This window comes from Chiloscyllium punctatum, chromosome 31 (genome assembly GCF_047496795.1).
Source record: "Chiloscyllium punctatum isolate Juve2018m chromosome 31, sChiPun1.3, whole genome shotgun sequence".
NCBI classification, from domain to species: Eukaryota; Metazoa; Chordata; class Chondrichthyes; order Orectolobiformes; family Hemiscylliidae; genus Chiloscyllium; species Chiloscyllium punctatum.
Genome location: NC_092769.1, coordinates 79823583 through 79836314, shown reverse-complemented (window position 1 = coordinate 79836314; position 12732 = coordinate 79823583).

Below are 12732 nucleotides of genomic sequence, written 5' to 3'. Positions count from 1 at the left end.
GGAGTTTGGTGAGCAAGGGAGTTTGATCATTTAGGCAGTTAGGTGAGCGAGGGAGTTTGGTGAGTGATGGAGTTTGATCAGTTAGGGAGTTTGGTGAGTGAGGGAGTTTGGTGAGTGAGGGGGTTTGGTGAGCGAGGGAGTTTGATCAGTTAGGGAGTTTGGTGAGTGAGGGAGTTTGGTGAGTGAGGGGGTTTAGTGAGTGAGTGAGTTTGATCAGTTAGGCAGTTTGGTGAGCGAGGGAGTTTGGTGAGTGATGGAGTTTGATCAGTTAGGGAGTTTGGTGAGTGAGGGAGTTTGGTGAGTGAGGGGGTTTGGTGAGCGAGGGAGTTTGATCAGTTAGGGAGTTTGGTGAGCAGGGGAGTTTGATCAGTTAAGCAGTTTGGTGAGTGAGGGAGTTTGATCAGTTAAGCAGTTTGGTGAGTGAGGGAGTTTGGTGAGTGAGGGAATTTGATCACTTAGGGAGTTTGGTGAGTGAGGGAGCTTGGTAATTGAGGGAGTTTGATCAGTTAGGGAGTTTGGTGAGTGAAGGAGTTTTATCAGTTAGGGAGTTTGGTGAGTTAGGGAGTTTGGTGAGCGAGGGAGTTTGATCACTTAGGAAGTTTGGTGAGTGAGGGAATTTTATCAGTTTGTGAGTTGGGTGAGTGAGGGAGTTTGGCGAGTGAGGGAGTTTGGTGAGTGAGGGGGTTTGATCAGTTCGTGAGTTTGGTGAGTGAAGGAGTTTGGTGAGTGAGGGAATTTGATCGGGGAGTTTGGTGAGTGAGGGAGTTTGGTGAGCGAGGGAGTTTGATCAGTTCGGAAGTTTGGTAAGTGAGGGAGTTTGGTGGGTGAGGGAGTTTGGTGAGTGAGGGAGTTTGATCAGTTAGGGAGTTTGGTGAGTGAGGGAAGTTGATCAGTTCGTGAGTTTGGTGAGTGAGGGAGGTTGGTGAACGAGGGAGTTTGGTGAGTGAGGGGGTTTGATCAGTTAGTGAGTTTGGTGAGTGAGGGAGTAAGCCCTGAAGAAGGGCTTATGCCTGAAATGTTAATTCTCCTGTTCCTTGGATGCTGCCTGACCAGCTGCCCTTTTCCAGCAACACATTTTCAGCTCTGATCTCCAGCATCTGCAGTCCTCACTTTCTCCTGTTTGGTGAGCGAGGCAGTTTGGTGAGCTAGGGATGTTTGGTTAATTAGGCAGTTTGGTGAGTGAGGGAGTTTGATCAGTTAGGGTGTTCGGTGAGTGAGTGAGTTTGATCAGTTAGGGAGTTTGGTGTGCGAGGGAGTTTGGTGCGTGAGGGAGTTTGATCAGTCAGGCAGTTTGGTGAGCGGGGGAGTTTGGTGAGAAGGGCGTTTGGTGAGGGAGTTTGGTGAGTGAGGGGGTTTGGTGAGTGAGGGAGTTTGATCAGTTAGGCAGTTTGGTGAGTGAGGGAGTTTGATCAGTTAGGCAGTCTGGTGAGCGGGGAAGTTTGGTGAGTGAGGGAGTGTGATCAGTTAGGGAATTTGGTGAGCAAGGGAGTTTGATCTGTTAGGGAGTTTGGTGAGCGAGGGAGTTTGGTGAGTGAGGGAGTTTGATCAGTAAGGCAGTTTGGTGAGCAGGGGAGTTTGGTGAGCGAGGGAGTTTGATCAGTTCGTGAGTTTGGTGAGTGAGGGAGTTTGGCGAGTGAGGGAGTTTGGTGAGTGAGGGGGTTTGATCAGTTCGTGAGTTTGGTGACTGAAGGAGTTTGGTGAGTGAGGGAATTTGATCGGGGAGTTTGGTGAGTGAGGGAGTTTGGTGTGCGAGGGAGTTGGATCAGTCAGGAAGTTTGGTAAGTGAGGGAGTTTGGTGGGTGAGGGAGTTTGGTGAGTGAGGGAGTTTGATCAGTTAGGGAGTTTGGTGAGTGAGGGAAGTTGATCAGTTCGTGAGTTTGGTGAGTGAGGGAATTTGATTAGTTAAGCAGTTTGGTGAGCGGGGGAGTTTGGTGAGAAGGGAGTTTGGTGAGTGAGGGAGTGTGATCAGTTAGGGAGTTTGGTGAGCAAGGGAGTTTGATCTGTTAGGGAGTTTGGTGAGCGAGGGAGTTTGGTGAGTGAGGGAGTTTGATCAGTTAGGCAGTTTGGTGAGCAGGGGAGTTTGGTGAGCGAGGGAGTTTGATCAGTTAGGGAGTTGGTAAGTGAGGGAGTTTGATCAGTTAGGCAGTTTGGTGAGTCAGGGAATTTGGTGAGTGAGGGTATTTGATTAGGGAGTTTGGTGAGCAAGGGGGTTTGATCTGTTTGGGAGTTTGGTGAGAGAGGCAGTTTGGTGAACGAGGGAGTTTGCTCAGTGAGGGAATTTGATTAGTTAGGGAGTTTGGTGAGCGAGGGGCTTTGGTGAGCTTGGGAGTTTGATTAGTTAGGGAGTTTGGTGAGCTCAGGAGTTTGATTAGTTAGGGAGTTTGGTGAGTGAGGGAATTTGGTGAGTGAGGGGGTTTGATGAATAAGGGAATTTGATGAGTAAGGAAGTTTGATTCCACAAGGGAATTTGATAAGTTAGGCAGTTTAGTAAGCAAGGACGTTTGGTGAGCGAGAGAGTTTTGTGAGCTAGGGATGTTTTGTTAGTTAGGAAGTTTGGTGAGTGAGGGGGTTTGATGAATAAGGGAATTTGATGAGTAAGGAAGTTTGATTCCACAAGGGAATTTGATAAGTTAGGCTGTCTAGTCAGCAAGGGAGTTTAGTGAGCGAGGGAGTTTGGTGAGCGAGGGAATTTAATCAGTTTGGGGGCTTGGTGAGCAAGGGAGTTTGATCAGGTAGGGATTTTGATGAACAAAGGAATTTGATGAGTAAAAGAGTGAATCATCGAACCATAGAATCCCCACAGTGTGGAAAGAGACCATTCGGCTTTTAAGTCTGCACTGACCCTGCCAGCCCCCCACATATCCCTGTAACCCCACATTTACTAACCCACCTAGCCTGGATATTACAGAAAATATACTATGGCCTATCCATGTAACCTGCACATCTTTTGACTGTGGGAGGAAACCAGAGCACCGAAGGACACCCCATCCAGACAAGAGGAGAACATGCAAACTCCATACAGTCACCCGAGGCTGGAAGTGAACCTGTGTCCCTGGCACTGTGAGGCAGGGACACAGTGATTACCACTAAGCCACTGTGAGAGTAAGAGAGTTTTTTCAGCAAGGGACAAAATGGAGTTCTTTGAATAAGGACATTTGATGAGTAAGGGAGATTCATGTGTAATTGAGTTTGTTGAGTAAGGAAGTTTAATAAGTAAGGGAGTTTGATGACTGAGGGAGTTTGGTGAGTGAGGAAGTTTGGTAAGTAAGAGTGCTTGATGAGTAAGGGAGTTTGACTAGTAAGGAAGTTTGACGAGTGACAGATTTAATGGGTAAGACAGTTTGGTGAGTAAGGAAGTTTGAGGAGTAAGGGAGGTTTAATGTGCAAGATGATTTCATGAATAAGGGAGTTTGGTGAGTAAGTGTGTTTGATGAGTGATAGAGTTTGATGAGTAAGGATATTTGGTTAATAAATGAGTTTGGTAAGTAAAGGAGTTTGGTGAATAAGGATGTTTGGTGGGTCAGGGAGTTCAATGAGTAAGGGAGTTTGTTGAGTAAGGGCATTTAATCAGTAAGGGAGCTTAGTGATTAAGAGAGTTTAAAAAGTAAAGGAGATTGTTGTTTGATAAGGTTCCTCACAGTAGGCTCATTCAGAAAGTAAGGAGGCATGGGATACAGAGAAACCTGTCTGTCTGGATACAGAATTGGCTGGCCCATAGAAGGCAGAGGATGGTAGTAGATAGAAAGTATTCAGCCTGCAGCTTGATGACCAGTGGTGATCCACAGGGATCTGTTCGGGACCTTTTAGATTAGATTACTTACAGTGTGGAAACAGGCCCTTCGGCCCAACAAGTCCACACCGCCCCGCCGAAGCGCAACCCACCCATACCCCCACATCTACCCCTTACCTAACACTACGGGCAATTTAGCATGGCCAATTCACCTGACCTGCACATCTTTGGAGTGTGGGAGGAAACCGGAGCACCCGGAGGAAACCCACGCAGACACGGGGAGAACGTGCAAACTCCACACAGACAGTTGCCTGAGGCAGGAATTGAACCCGGGTCTCTGGTGCTGTGAGGCAGCAGTGCTAACCACTGTGCCACCGGGCCGCCCACCTCTGCTCTTTGTGATTTTTATAAATAACTGGGATGAGGAGGTGGAAGGGTGGGTTAGTAAGTTTGCTGATAACATGAAAGTTGGTGGAGTTGTGGATAGTGTGGAGGGCTGTTGTAGGTTGCAGCAAGACATTGACAGGATGCAGAACTGGGCTGAGAAGTGGCAGATAGAGTTCAACCTGGAAAAGTGTGAAGTGATTAATTTTGGAAGGTTGAACTTGAATGCAGAATAAAGGATTAAAGGCAGGATTCGTGGCAGTGTGGAGAAACAGAGGGATTTTGGGGTCAATGTCCATAGATCCCTCAAAGTTGCCACCCAGGTTGATAGGGTTGTTAAGAAAGCATATGGTGTGTTGACTTTCATTAGTGGGGAATTGAGTTGAAGAGCTGTGAGGTCATGCTGCAGCTCTACAAAGCCCTGGTTAGACTGTATTTAGAATATTGTGTTCAGTTCTAGTCGCCTCATTATAGGAAGGATGTGGAAGTTTTAGAAAGGGCACAGAGGAGATTTAACAGGCTGCTGCCTGGACTGGAGGGGCATGTCTTATGAAGAAGTGCTGAGGGAGCTAGGGCTTTTCTCATTGGAGTGAAGGAGGGTGAGAGGTGACTTGATAGAGACGTACAAGATGATGAGAGGCACAGACAGAATGAATAGCCAGAGACTTTTTGCCAGGGTGGAAATGTCTATCATGAGGGGGTGTAATTTTAAGGTGATTGGAGGAAGGTTTAGGGGAGATAGAGTTAGAGAGATGTACAGCACAGAAACCCGTCAATGCCGACCAGATATCCCAACCCAATCTAGTCCCACCTGCCAGCACCCGGCCCATATCCCTCCAAACCCTTCCTATTCATATATCCGTCCAAATGTCTCTTAAATGTTGCAATTGTACCAGTCTCCACCACTTCCTCTGGCAGCTCATTCCATACACGTACCACCCTCTGCGTGAAATAGTTGCCCCTTAGGTCTCTTTTAGATCTTTCCCCTCTCACCCTAAACCTATGCCCTCTCCTTCTGGAATGCCCCACCCCAGGGAAAAGACTTTGCCTATTAACCCTATCCATGCCCCTCATAATTTTGTAAACCTCTATGAAGTCACCCCTCAGCCTCCGACGCTCCAGGGAAAACAGCCCCAGCCTGTTCAGCCTCTCCCTGTAGCTCAGACCCTCCAACCCTAGCAACATCCTTGTAAATCTTTTCTGAACCCTTTCAAGTTTCACAATATCCTTCTGATAGGAGGGAGACCAGAATTACATGCAATATTCCAAAAGTGGCCTAACCAATGTCCTGTACAGCCGCAACATGACTCCCCCAACTCCTGTACTCAATACTCTGACTAATAAAGGAAAGCATACCAAACGCCTTCTTCACTATCCTATCTACCTGCGACTCTACTTTCACGGAACTATGAATCTGCACTCCAAGTTCTCTTTGTTCAGCAACGCTCCCCAGGACCTTACCATTAAGTGTATAAGTCCTGCTAAGATTTGCTTTCCCAAAATGCAGCACCTCACAATTATCTAAATTAAACTCCATCTGCCATTTCTCAGCCCATTGGCCCATCTGATCAAGATCCATTTGTAATCAGAGGTAACCTTCTTCGCTGTCCAATTTAGGTGTCACCTGCAAACTTACTAACTATACCTCTTATGCTCACCTCCAAATCATTTATGTAAATGACCAAAAGTAGTGACCCAGCACCAATGAATAAGGGAGTTCAAGTGTAAGGGAGTTTGGTCAGTAAGGAAGTTTAATGAGTGAAGGGTTTTGGTGAGTAAAAGAGTTGGGTGAGTAAGGACATTTGGACATTTGGTGTATAAGGGAGTTTGATGAGTGAAGGAGTTTGCTGACTAAGGACATTTGGTGAGCAAGGGAGTTTGGTGAATAAGGGAGTTTTGAGAGAAAGGTGTTTGATGAGTAAAGGTATTGATGAGTAAAGAAGTTGGTGACCGAGGAAATTGATGCATAAAAGATTTTGATGAGTAAGAGAATTTGATGATTAAAGGAGGTATAATGAGTAAGAGAGTTTGATGAATCGGGATTTTGATCAGTTAAGGAGTTTTGTAAGTAGTTTGATGAGTAAAGAGTTTGATTAGTAAGGATGTTTGATTAGTAAGGGAGTTTGGTCAGTAAGGAAGTTTGATGAGTAAGAGAGTTGGTCAGTAAGGGAGTTTGGTGAATAAGCAAAGTTATTGTTTTAGTTCCAGTGACCAATGCTGAGGAAGGATCACTGGACCCGAAATGTTAACTTTGATTTCTCTCCATAGATGCTGCTAGACCTGCTGCGTTTTTCCATCAATTTCTGTTTTTGGTTTATTTTCTGATTTGCAGCATCTGCACTTCTTTTTTTATTCTGTTACTTACCAATCTCCCTTACTCAACAAACCTCCATACCGACCAGTCAAATCCCTCAACTCAGCACCGCCTTCCTAACCTGCAATCTTCTTCCTGACCTCTCCGCCCCCACCCCACTTTGGCCTATCACCCTCACCTTGACCTCCTTCCACCTATCGCATTTCCAACGCCCCTCCCCCAAGTCCCTCCTCTCTACCTTTTATCTTAGCCTGCTGGACACAGTTTCCTCATTCCTGAAGAAGGGCTTATGCCCGAAACGTCGATTCTCCTGTTCCTTGGATGCTGCTTGGCCTGCTACTCACCAAACTCCCTGACTCACCAAACCTCCATGCCGACCAAACTCCCTTACTCACCAAACCTCCATACCGATCAAACTCCCTTACTCACCAAACTCCCTTACTCATCAAACCTCCATACCGACCAAACTCACCAAACTCCCTTGCTCACCAAACCTCCATACCGACCAAACTCCCTTACTCACCAAACCTCCATACCGACCAAGAACACTAAATCACCAAACCTCCATACCGACCAAGATCCCTAACTCACCAAAGCTCCATACCAAGCAAACTCCCTTACTCACCAAACCTCTATACCGACCAAACTCCCTTACTCACCAAACTCCCTTACTCACCAAACCTACATACTCACCAAACCTCCATACCGGCCACACTCCATTACTCACAACACCTCCAAACTGACCCAATTCCATTCCTCACCAAATCTCCAGACCGACCAAACTCCCTTACTCACTAAACTACATTACTCACCAAACCTCCACACTGACCAAACTCCATTTCTCACCAAACCCCGTTACTCACCAAATCTCCAGACCGACCAAGCTCCATTACTCACCAAACTCCCTGACTCACCAAACCTCCATAGTGACCAAACTCCATTACTCACCAAACCCCCATACCGGCCAAACTCCATTATTCAGCAAACCTCCATACCAACCAAGTTCCCTTACTCACCAAACCTCCATACCAACCAACTCCCTTACTCGGGGAGAAAGTGAGGACTGGAGATGCTGGAGATCAGAGCTGAAACTGTGTTGCTGGAAAAGGGCAGCAGGTCAGGCAGCATCCAAGGAACAGGAGAATTGACGTTTCGGTCATAAACCCTTCTTCAGGAGGGCTCACCAAACCTCCATGCTGACCAAACTCCATTACTCACTGAACTCCCTTACTCACAAAAACCTCCATACCAACAAAACTCTATTACTCACCAAACCTACCAAACTCACCAAACCTCCATACTGACTAAGATCCCTTACTCACCAATCCTCCATACCGACCAAACGCCATTACTCACCAAACCTCAATACCAACCAAGATCCCTTACTCGCCAAATCTCCATACCGACCAAACTCCATTACCCACCAAACCTCCATACTGACCAAGATCCCTTACTCACCAAAACTACATACCGACCAAACTCCCTTACTCACCAAACCTCCAAACCAACCAAACTCTATTACTCACCAAACCTCCATACCGACAAAACTCCAATACTCTCCAAACCTCCATAATGACCAAACCTCATTACTCACCAAACCTCCATACCGACCAAATTCCATTACTCACCAAACCTCCTTACTTACCAAGCTTCCACACCGACCAAACTCCATTACTCACCAAACTCCATTACTCACCAAACCTCCATATCGACCAAACTCCATTACTCTCCAAACCTCCATACCGACCAAACTCCATTACTCACCAAACCTCCCTAACTCACCAAACCTCCACATCGACCAAACTCCCTTAATCACCAAACCTACATACTGACCAAACTCCATTACCCACCAAACTCCATTACTCAAAAAACCTCCATATCAACCAAACTCCATTACCCACCAAACTGCATTACTCAAAAAACCTCCATATCAACCAAACTCCCTTACTCACCAAACGTCCCACCGACCAAACTCCATTTCTCACCAAATGTCCATACTGACCAAACTCCATTACTCACCAAACCCCCATACCGGCCAAACTCCATTATTCAGCAAACCTCCATACCAACCAAGTTCCCTTACTCACCAAACCTCCATACCAACCAAGTTCCCTTACTCACCAAACCTCCATACCAACCAACTCCCTTACTCGGGGAGAAAGTGAGGACTGGAGGTGCTGGAGATCAGAGCTGAAACTGTGTTGCTGGAAAGGGCAGCAGGTCAGGCAGCATCCAAGGAACAGGAGAATTGACTTTTCGGTCATAAACCCTTCTTCAGGAGGGCTCACCAAACCTCCATGCTGACCAAACTCCATTACTCACCGAACTCCCTTACTCACAAAAACCTCCATACCAACAAAACTCTATTACTCACCAAACCTACCTAACTCACCAAACCTCCATACTGACTAAGATCCCTTACTCACCAATCCTCCATACCGACCAAACGCCATTACTCACCAAACCTCAATACCAACCAAGATCCCTTACTCGCCAAATCTCCATACCGACCAAACTCCATTACTCAACAAACCTCCATACCGACCAAGATCCCTTACTCACCAAAACTACATACCGACCAAACTCCCTTACTCACCAAACCTCCAAACCAACCAAACTCTATTACTCACCAAACCTCCATACTGACAAAACTCCAATACTCACCAAACCTCCATACTGTCCAAGCTCCCTTACTCACCAAACCTACATACCGACCAAAATCCATTACTCAACAAACCTCCATAATGACCAAACCTCATTACTCACCAAACCTCCATACCGACCAAATTCCATTACTCAACAAACCTCCATAATGACCAAACCTCCTTACTTACCAAGCCTCCACACCGACCAAACTCCATTACTCACCAAACTCCCTTACTTACCAAATCTCCACACCGACCAAACTCCATTACTCACCAAACTCTATTACTCACCAAACCTCCATACCGACCAAACTCCATTACTCACCAAACCTCCCTAACTCACCAAACCTCCATATCGACCAAACTCCCTTACTCACCAAACCTACATACTGACCAAACTCCATTACTCAAAAAACCTCCATATCAACCAAACTCCCTTACTCACCAAACGTCCGTACCGACCAAAGTCCATTACTCACCAAACCTCCATACCGAACAAACTCCATTACTCACCAAACCTCCATACCGTCCAACTCCCTTACTCACCAAACCTACATACTGACCAAACTCCATTACTCACCAAACTCCATTACTCAAAAAACCTCCATATCGACCAAACTCCATTACTCACCAAACCTCCATACTGACAAAACTCCAATACTCACCAAACCTCCATACCGACCAAAATCCATTGCTCACCAAACCTCCATACTGACCAAACTCCATTACTCACCAAACCTCCCTAACTCACCAAACCTCCATACCGTCCAAACTCCCTTACTCACCAAACCTACATATCCACCAAACGTCCTTACTCACCAAACTCCCTTACTTACCAAACCTCCAAACCGACCAAACTCCATTACTCACCAAACCTCCATACTGACAAAACTCCAATACTCACCAAACCTCCATACCGACCAAAATCCATTACTCACCAAACCTCCATACCGACCAAAATCCATTACTCACCAAACCTCCATAATGACCAAACCTCATTACTCACCAAACCCCCATACCGACCAAATTCCATTTCTCACCAAACCTCCTTACTTACCAAGCCTCCACATCGACCAAACTCCATTACTCACCAAACTCCCTTACTTACCAAATCTCCACACCAACCAAACTCCATTACTCACCAAACCTCCACACCGACCAAACTCCATTACTCACCAAACTCCATTACTCACCAAACCTCCCTAATTCATCAAACCTCCATATCGACCAAACTCCATTACTCACCAAACTCCTTTACTCACCAAACGTCCTGATCGACCAAACCCCATTACTCACCAAACCGCCATACCGATCAAACTCCATTACTCACCAAACTCCCTTACTCACCAAACCTCCATACCGACCAAACACTATTACTCACCAAACTCCCTTACTCACCAAACGTCCATACCGGCCAAAGTCCATAAGTCACCAAACGTCCATACCGACCAAAGTCCATAACTCACCAAATCTCCATACTGAACAAACTCCATTACTCACCAAACCTCCATACCGTCCAACTCCCTTACTCACCAAACCTACATATCGACCAAACATCCTTACTCACCAAACTCCCTTGCTCACCAAACCTCCATACCGACCAAACTCCATTACTCACCAAACCTCCATACCGACCAAACTCCCTTACTCAACAAATCTACGTACCAACTAAACTCCCTTACTCACCAAACCTTTAAACCAACCAAACTCCCTTGCTTACCGAACCTGCATACCGACCAAACCCCATTGCTCCCCAATCCTCCATACCGACCAAACTCTCTTACTCAAGAGACCTCCATACCAACCAAACTCCATTACTCACCAAACTCCCTTCATCGCCAAACCTCCATACCGACCAAACCTCCTTCCTCACCAAACTCCCTTACTCACCCAACCTCCAAGCCGACCAAACTCCATTACTCACCAAGCTCCATTACTTACCAAACCTCCGTACTGACCAAACTCCATTACACACCAAACCTCTATTACGGCCAAACTCCCTTACTCACCACACCTCCATTCCGACCAAACTCCATTACTCACCAAACCTCAATACCGACCAAACTCCATTACTCACCAAATCTCCATAACGGCCAAACCCCCTTTCTCACCAAACTTACATACGAACCAAACTCCATTACTCACCAAACTCCCTTGCTCACCAAACCTCCATACCTACAAAACTCCATTACTCAGCAAACGTCCATACCAACCAAACTCCCTGACTCACCAAACATCCATACCAACCAAACACCATTACTCACCAAACCTCCATACCGATCAAACTCCCTTACTCACCAAACTCCCTTACTCATCAAACCTCCATACCGACCAAACTCACCAAACTCCCTTGCTCACCAAACCTCCATACCGACCAAACTCCCTTACTCACCAAACCTCCATACCGACCAAGAACACTAAATCACCAAACCTCCATACCGACCAAGATCCCTAACTCACCAAAGCTCCATACCAAGCAAACTCCCTTACTCACCAAACCTCTATACCGACCAAACTCCCTTACTCACCAAACTCCCTTACTCACCAAACCTACATACTCACCAAACCTCCATACCGGCCACACTCCATTACTCACAACACCTCCAAACTGACCCAATTCCATTCCTCACCAAATCTCCAGACCGACCAAACTCCCTTACTCACTAAACTACATTACTCACCAAACCTCCACACTGACCAAACTCCATTTCTCACCAAACCCCGTTACTCACCAAATCTCCAGACCGACCAAGCTCCATTACTCACCAAACTCCCTGACTCACCAAACCTCCATAGTGACCAAACTCCATTACTCACCAAACCCCCATACCGGCCAAACTCCATTATTCAGCAAACCTCCATACCAACCAAGTTCCCTTACTCACCAAACCTCCATACCAACCAACTCCCTTACTCGGGGAGAAAGTGAGGACTGGAGATGCTGGAGATCAGAGCTGAAACTGTGTTGCTGGAAAAGGGCAGCAGGTCAGGCAGCATCCAAGGAACAGGAGAATTGACGTTTCGGTCATAAACCCTTCTTCAGGAGGGCTCACCAAACCTCCATGCTGACCAAACTCCATTACTCACTGAACTCCCTTACTCACAAAAACCTCCATACCAACAAAACTCTATTACTCACCAAACCTACCAAACTCACCAAACCTCCATACTGACTAAGATCCCTTACTCACCAATCCTCCATACCGACCAAACGCCATTACTCACCAAACCTCAATACCAACCAAGATCCCTTACTCGCCAAATCTCCATACCGACCAAACTCCATTACCCACCAAACCTCCATACTGACCAAGATCCCTTACTCACCAAAACTACATACCGACCAAACTCCCTTACTCACCAAACCTCCAAACCAACCAAACTCTATTACTCACCAAACCTCCATACCGACAAAACTCCAATACTCTCCAAACCTCCATAATGACCAAACCTCATTACTCACCAAACCTCCATACCGACCAAATTCCATTACTCACCAAACCTCCTTACTTACCAAGCTTCCACACCGACCAAACTCCATTACTCACCAAACTCCATTACTCACCAAACCTCCATATCGACCAAACTCCATTACTCTCCAAACCTCCATACCGACCAAACTCCATTACTCACCAAACCTCCCTAACTCACCAAACCTC